This window comes from Eschrichtius robustus, chromosome 12 (genome assembly GCF_028021215.1).
Source record: "Eschrichtius robustus isolate mEscRob2 chromosome 12, mEscRob2.pri, whole genome shotgun sequence".
NCBI classification, from domain to species: Eukaryota; Metazoa; Chordata; class Mammalia; order Artiodactyla; family Eschrichtiidae; genus Eschrichtius; species Eschrichtius robustus.
The window spans coordinates 87,062,156-87,069,645 of record NC_090835.1 but is presented as its reverse complement, the minus strand read 5'-3'; the positions used below and the strand labels follow the sequence as shown (position 1 = coordinate 87,069,645).

Below are 7,490 nucleotides of genomic sequence, written 5' to 3'. Positions count from 1 at the left end.
TTCCGGTGGTGGGAGAAGAGAACACCGCCCCCCCCCCCACCCGCTCGCTAGCGTTAAACCGCGCCCCGCGGACACATAGGACTACGATTCCCAGAGTGCTCCACGACACTAAACTCCATTTCCCAGAGTCCCCAGCCAACGTTTGAGATCCAGTGGAGCGGGGATGAGTGTTCTACCCACTAGTCGTTTGTTCGTACACGTCTCAGCTGAAAGTATGCGTTAGAGCAGTGACTCTCAAGCGTGTGTGACCGGACTGATTTTAAGAATACACATTTACACACATATATAATTTAAAAACGCAAACAAGCATTTCACAATGCATAACTTGCCTTTATTACCTGTCCTGCATTGTATTTAGTGTTCTATCCCTTTGTTTAAAAAATTCTGGTCGTGACCCATTATATTGACCCTCAACCATGACTCTTAAATGGAGCCCAACGCCAGTCTGTCGGTGTGTTCTTGGGAGAAAAGAATCCAACAGAAGTAGGTAGGTTTCTGTATTTTTATATGTGTGGCCCAAGCACTTTACTGTGCTTCAGTGCATCTCCATATTTGTATAGTGGGGCTAAGGTCAAGTCACTCAGCCTGCTGACTGACAAAACACTAAACTTGGAAATCAGGAAGACATGGCCTAAGTGAAACAGGAATGAAAGCTGTGAGAGAACAGGCTGAAATAAAAACACTAGATGAAAAGGGATTAAAACACATGCAAGCATATTTAAAATGCAGGAACATAACTAAAATCGTACTGGAGAAGAACTGAATTGATGCTATGGAAAAGTGAATCAGTTGTGTATAGGATATTCTTTTAAAGCTGCGTGGTTCAAAAGAAAAAGGTGAATGAAATAGAAGAAAGTGATAGACAGATATAAAGGACAGAGGATGGAAAACCAACATGTGGATGATTGCCCATCAGGAAGGAGAGACCACATGAAATCAGCTATCATTTAACACTTTCTATGTGCCAGGCAGTGTTCTAAGTGCTTTACACCTGACTTATTTAATTCTTAAAACAATCTAATGAAGTTGTTCATTATTATTCCTTCTTTACTACAAAGGAAACTAAGGCACAGATAAGTTGAGTAACCTGCCCGAGGTGACATAACCAATAAATGGGGAAGCTAAGACTTGAATGTAGTAATTTGGTCCCAAGCTCCCACTTTTAATCTTTAACACTAGAATCCCTAGTAAAGAGATAAACAATTTCCTAAGTTTAAGAAAGAATGCATCTCTCATTCATTGCTAGTGGGAGTGCAAGATGGTACAGCTACTTTAGAGGACAGTTTGGCAGTTTCTTTCGAAACTAAGCACACTCCTACAATATGATCCAGCAATTGTACTCCTTGGTCTTTACCTAAATGAGTTGAAAGCTTATGCGCACACGAAAACCTAATTGCCGAAACTTGGAAGCAACCAAGATGTTCTTCAATAGGTGAATGGCTAAACTGCAGTACATCCATACAATGTAATATTATTCAGCAATGAAAAGAAATGAACAATCAAGGTACCAAAAAAACCCACAAAGGAACATTAAATGCAAATTGCTGAGTGAAAGAAGCTAATGTGAAAAGGCTACATACTGTACGATTTGAACTATATAACATTCTGGAGAAGTCAAAACTATGGAGACAGCAAAGATCAGTGGTTGCTAGGGGTTTGGGGAAGGGAAGGAGGGATGAATGGTTGTAGCACAGGGGATTTTTAGGGCAGTGAAATTATTTTGTATGATATTGTAATGGTGGCTCCATGTCATTATACATTTGTCAAACCCCATAGAATGTCAAACACACAGAGTGAACACTTAATATAAACTATGGTCTTTAGTCAATAATAATTTATCAATATTTGCTCATCAGTTGTAACAAATGCACCGTACTAATGCAAGAATGTTAATAGGGAAAACTGGGGGGAGGGGCAGTGGTGAGAGTATATGGGGTTTTTCTGTAAACCTAAAACTTTTTTTAAAGTGTATTAATTTAAAAAATATATAAAGATTAAAGGTGCTTCTGGTAAGGTCTCAGCAGGAAATGAGGGATGTGTAGTTAGAAACTGGAAGAAAACTGATTCTTGTTGTAAAGTGGCAGAACTTGGCTGAATTGTGTTCTACAGTTGGGTGAAAAACAACTTGTAAGCAATGAACTTGAATATTTAGCTGAGGAGATTTCCAAGCAAGGAGTGGAAAGTGCATCCTGGTTTCTGTGTGCTATTTATAGCAAAATATGTGAGGAGAGAGACAAATTGAGAAAAGAACTGTTAAGCAAAAGGAACCATTTTTTGATGGTTTGGAAAATTTTCAGCTACACCTTATACAAACGAGGCTTTCGATACAAGTTGAAATACATATGTATTGAAAAAACGTATATATATGTAAAATTTCTGTCCTCAGTGACTTCTCTTTGTAGTTTTAGCAACTGGGTGTACACATTAAAAAAAGTAAGCAACCATAGCAAGCAGCATATAGATGCTCCCTGAGTGTATATGCAAAATATTTAGTACCTACTATGTGCCAAACACTAATAAGAAACACTCTCTGCATATAAGGTATAATCTAGTGAATAAAAACCTAAGTTTCTTGAGTTTTTACTTGGCTCCTAGCTCTAGATACTTTACTTGAATCAACTCATTTAATTAACTCAGGTTACCAAATAGGGAACAGAAAAGGATGGAAATTCACAGAAAACGCATAGGTTAATAATTTAAGATACAACCCTACCTTAATAATGTATCTTTTTGCACAATGGCCATAATTTTGGTAATAACCAGATTTTTTACTCAAAAAATACATAATGAATATCTTAGTATGTCATCAATAAATATTCATGCATTACATGCCTTTTAATGGCAGCAAAAGTATTGCATCATATTGATGAATAATTTTTTAAAGAAAAATATTTACCACAGCTTAACAGATACACACGAAAAAACATATGAAAGTGAACCACTCAATGCATTTACACAAAGCAAACACACCCATGTACCCAGCACCCAATTTGAGAACCAAAATCATTATCAGAATCCCAGAAACTCCTTCCAAGGGTAGTGGGACCTCCCAGTCACTACCTACCAAGGGTAATCATTACCCTGATTTCTACTGTACAAGGAACATTAATTTCACCTGTTTTTGAACTTTCAAAAGTTGGAATGCACTATAATATGTGTTTTTTGTCTGGCTTTTTCCATTCAATATTAGTTAGTGAGATTTAAACCATGTGGTTGTGTGTACTTGTAATTCATTCACTCTCGTGGTGTGGTATTACATTGGGAAAACCTCTCAATATGTCTTTTCTACTGTAGATGGACATTTGGGTTGTTTCCAGTTTCGGCCTAAAATAATAACTAGACTACTTTGTGTTTCTTACAACTCAACCCTGGCTCTTCCTTTACTGAGATCCATTCTGATATGTTTAAATTTTTTTTCAGTGCAGTAAAAGTTGCAGCTGTGTCCAGTCTTCGTTCCCTGTTACCCTAAAACAAACACCTGTTGATAATTTTAGTTCAAATGCATCACTAATTGCTTTCTGTTTTGCATATATATATATATATTTTTTTTAATGTATTTATTTATTTTTATTTTTGGCTGCCTTGGGTCTTTGTTGCTGCGCGCGGGCTTTTCTCTAGTTGCGGTGAGCGGGGGCCATTCTTCGTTGCCGTCCTTTTAGAAGGTAGCCAGGTTCCAGGGGCGACAGGAACTCACGAACCATCTATAAATTTTGTTCTTAACGTGACGGGAGCGTGGAAACACACTGTGAAATGCAAAGCACAGTGCAAACACAATGGGATTGATGTTCCCTTAGGATTGATGTGGGCTAGGCACTTGGGGACACCAGAGCAAGGGGATGCAAGGAGGCTTTTCTGCATCATTTCCCTCGCCCTTTACTCAGGACGCAAGTCATCGAACTAAGTTCCTCTCTGAAAGCCACTACCCACTAGCTCTGCAAGGAGCATCAGTGCCTGAAAGTTCCAAACAAAAGCTACACGTATCAGGCCTAAAACTAGGATGACAGTCTGATTCCACGTCGTTGGGAGGTTAGTTTGGTTCCAGGTGAGGACATTACAGAGGCCTCAAGTTGTCTGGAAAACCTATTGCTGATGCGGTGAGGACACCCCCTTTTAGTGCTCTCGACTCCCGCAGTTGCCCAGCGACGCTGACCTCCATGCCAAACTTGCACTTCACCTGAGGGTTTCTATCCAATTTGCAGAGTGCGTTTTCTTGCACTCCAGCTCATTTTTTTCCTTTCTTCCCTTTTGCCCTTACCTTACATCAGCCAGTGAATTTCTATTTAAGGATTTAACAGCAACTATAGTTGTTCGTGTAGTCGTGGCCGAGTGGTTAAGGCGATGGACTAGAAATCCATTGGGGTTTCCCCGCGCAGGTTCGAATCCTGCCGACTACGTTGGCTCTGGTGAGGAAAATACAAAGCTTACTACTTAGACATACAGGTTTATAAGCAACCGTATTTTCCTTTGCCTCTGTGCACTTTCAGCCTTGAAAACTTAAAGTATTTCTGGAGTCAACAGATGCCCCTGTTAGGGTTTAGCAACTACCTCCCGTGTTCAGTAGATTCAGATCATGGCTGTGAGTGTAGATAGGAACCGGTGCACTGGTTCCTTTTTGTCTTTTACCGTAAGGTTCTCACATAGCGCCATCGCTGGCCGCCCCACTGTGCTGCCTGTTCTGGGGAGTGAGGGACGGACTGGAGTGGACTCAAGGCTAGACTTGGACATATTCGGCTCGGACGCTGAATCGCATAATGTATGCTTGATAGCAGGAAGCGTAGCCTGCACAGTGACGTAATAAAGACAACAGTGAGCAACTGTATGGAGATTCCTCCAGAGTAGCATACTGTGTTTTCCACATTAGTGCAGTAGTGTATATCTCTACCTGTCATGCTGGAGACCATGGTTCAATTCCGCTACACGTTGGCCATTGTCTCTCTTCTAGTTAACCACCAAGGACTGGGGTTCAGGAAGTAATATGAAGAGAGGATGGCCTCTCCACAGTTACCAAGTGATCCAGCCGGTTTGGTGACAAGTGAAGATTACATCTTGATGTGATGTAAATATATATTATTATGTGTATATATGTACTTTAAAATACATGCATATATACACATTTAAGAGTATATATTTTAAAAGCATATATATGTGTGTGTGTACTTTTCTCTCATGTATATGACAGAGAGAAAAGGAAAAGAAAATGCAGTAATATGCTAAATATGCTAACATTTGGGGACTGGGGTAGCCAAGAATTCTCTGTATTCTTGTAAATTTTCTGTCAGTCTGAAATTATTTCAAAATTAAATTATTTTAAAATTAAAAGTTAAAAGAAAAAAAGACTAATAAAACTATAAATGAAAAATATATTCATTGACATTTAAAAGCACAGATATGCAATTTGAACCATAGATATAAAAGAGATAAGAAGTAAATTAATGAATAAGAGTTTAGAATTGATGAAGGAATGGGATGCAAACTGCTACAGTGAGCAAGAAAATTCATAACACATGAGAAAAGCTAAATAGAGAGTGTGTGCCTAAAACAGTATTGTTCAATAATGACTACAATGCTGCTACAGTGAGCAAGAAACTGCTCACTACAAACTGCTACAAACTGCTACAGTGAGCAAGAAAATTCATAACACATGAGAAAAGCTAAATAGAGAGTGTGTGCCTAAAACAGTATTGTTCAATAATGACTACATTTTGGGATGTGAAAATAAGATGGTACTACAATTCAAAACAGCAATAACATGTATGATGGGAAGGTGTGGCCATAATCCAAATTATTCTATGCTCCTTTATAATAATGAATAAGGTTAGAATTAGATGTACACTCAAAACATGATACATACTTTGGACCAAGTGCTGAATGGATGAGTCTTAAAATCAGTATTTTTGTGGGCCATGTTCAAAGCCAAACAGCTTTTCTTTTTAATGAAGGAACATCCTTCCAAAATATAAGAATAAATTTGAAATTTTAATTTAGAATTAATTTTTAACATTTTATCAAATTTTGGTAGTCGAATTTAAAAGTTAATATTATTATGCAGCACTGCCAGACACTAGATTATTTCTTCAGTAATTCTTTTGCACACTTGAGTGATCAAAGTCCATTCTTTTTCAACTAACATTGAATCTCATTTGTCTCTATTACTTCTTTTCATCATAGACAAAATATTCTTTTTTTATTTTTTACAGAGGAAAAAATGATTGATCATAGATAAGAACTATAAAGGCATTGATGAGCAATCAACACAGGCAGGGCTTGAAGGGCCACATCCTTGAGAGGAGGGAAACACATGTTATGAGTTGCACAAGAGCTTGCCCTCGAGGGACATGTTCTATTTTGCAGCATTTTAGAATAGATTCCAAGTGGAAAGAAGCAGTTGCCCTGGACTGAGGAGACACTCGTCAGTGTTTGGCTACCAAAATCCATAGGACCTGAGGGTCAAAATTCAGATGATGAGGGAACCACAGAGAAGGAGCTCAAATTTCCATGTATAAATTCTCCTTACAGCATTGGCTAACTCCTAAATTGCACACACACAGGAAGATGTTCCAAAACTCTGTAGGAAAGAGCAGCTGGAAGGCTAATGATCTGTAGAGATTCAGCAGCTGCTTAGTTCTGGAGAAACAGAGGTTAAAGTTCATACCTCTCCCAGTTGGAGGGAACCCGATAAACACTATCAGCTGTCATTTGAGACTTCAGAAGCATACCTCTTAAGCAGTAAGTGACAAACCCAGCTGTAAGGACCAAACAAGAAGAGCAAGGGCTACGTCTTCAGAGTAAAGAAAAACTAAATAGACCAACCATAACAAAGGCTCAGTCTTTGTATATTGCAGAAAAACTACCAGAAAACTCTGAATGTTTGGAAAGAAAGCAATACATGTCTATATAATCCATGGATCAATGAAGAAAACACAATAGAAGTTTTAAAATACTTTGAGCTGAATGATAATGAAAATATGACACATCATAATTTGTCTAATGTAGCTAAAGCTATTTTTAGAGGAAAATTTTTGTCTTTAGTTGCATGTATTAGAACAAGGGAAAGGTTGGAAATCAGTGATCTAACTCAAGAAGCTATAAAAAACTGGGAACTTAAATGCAAAAAGTAGAAGGAACTATTAAAATAAGTGCAGAAATCAATAAATGGAAAGCAGACATACATCAGAGAAAATCAACAAAGTAAAAGGTTGGTTCTTTGAAAAAATTGATGAAATAGATAAACCCAAAACAAGAATAACTAATAAAAAAAAGAGTAAGTTAAAACACAAAATACCACAGCAGGAAGGAAATAGATGATATTCATATATATCCTAGATATATTTTAAAAACAAGAATGGTATCATAAACATCTTTATATCAATACACATGAAGCAGTTAATAAAATGGATGCATTCTTTGAAAAATACAGTATACCACAAGGGACACAGAAAGCAATAGGAAATCTGAATTGTCTTATGCCTATTAAAAAACTAAATCCATAA

At 37.6% G+C, this 7,490-nt stretch overlaps 1 non-coding gene across 1 annotated transcript; it reads left to right on the top strand.

Moving 5' to 3' along the window:
* The first annotated feature begins 4,312 nt into the window (after nucleotides 1-4,312).
* On the top strand, nucleotides 4,313-4,394 carry TRNAS-AGA (transfer RNA serine (anticodon AGA)). The gene has a single exon. It is a non-coding gene; the product is annotated as a tRNA-Ser (tRNA).
* The last annotated feature ends 3,096 nt before the right edge of the window (nucleotides 4,395-7,490 follow it).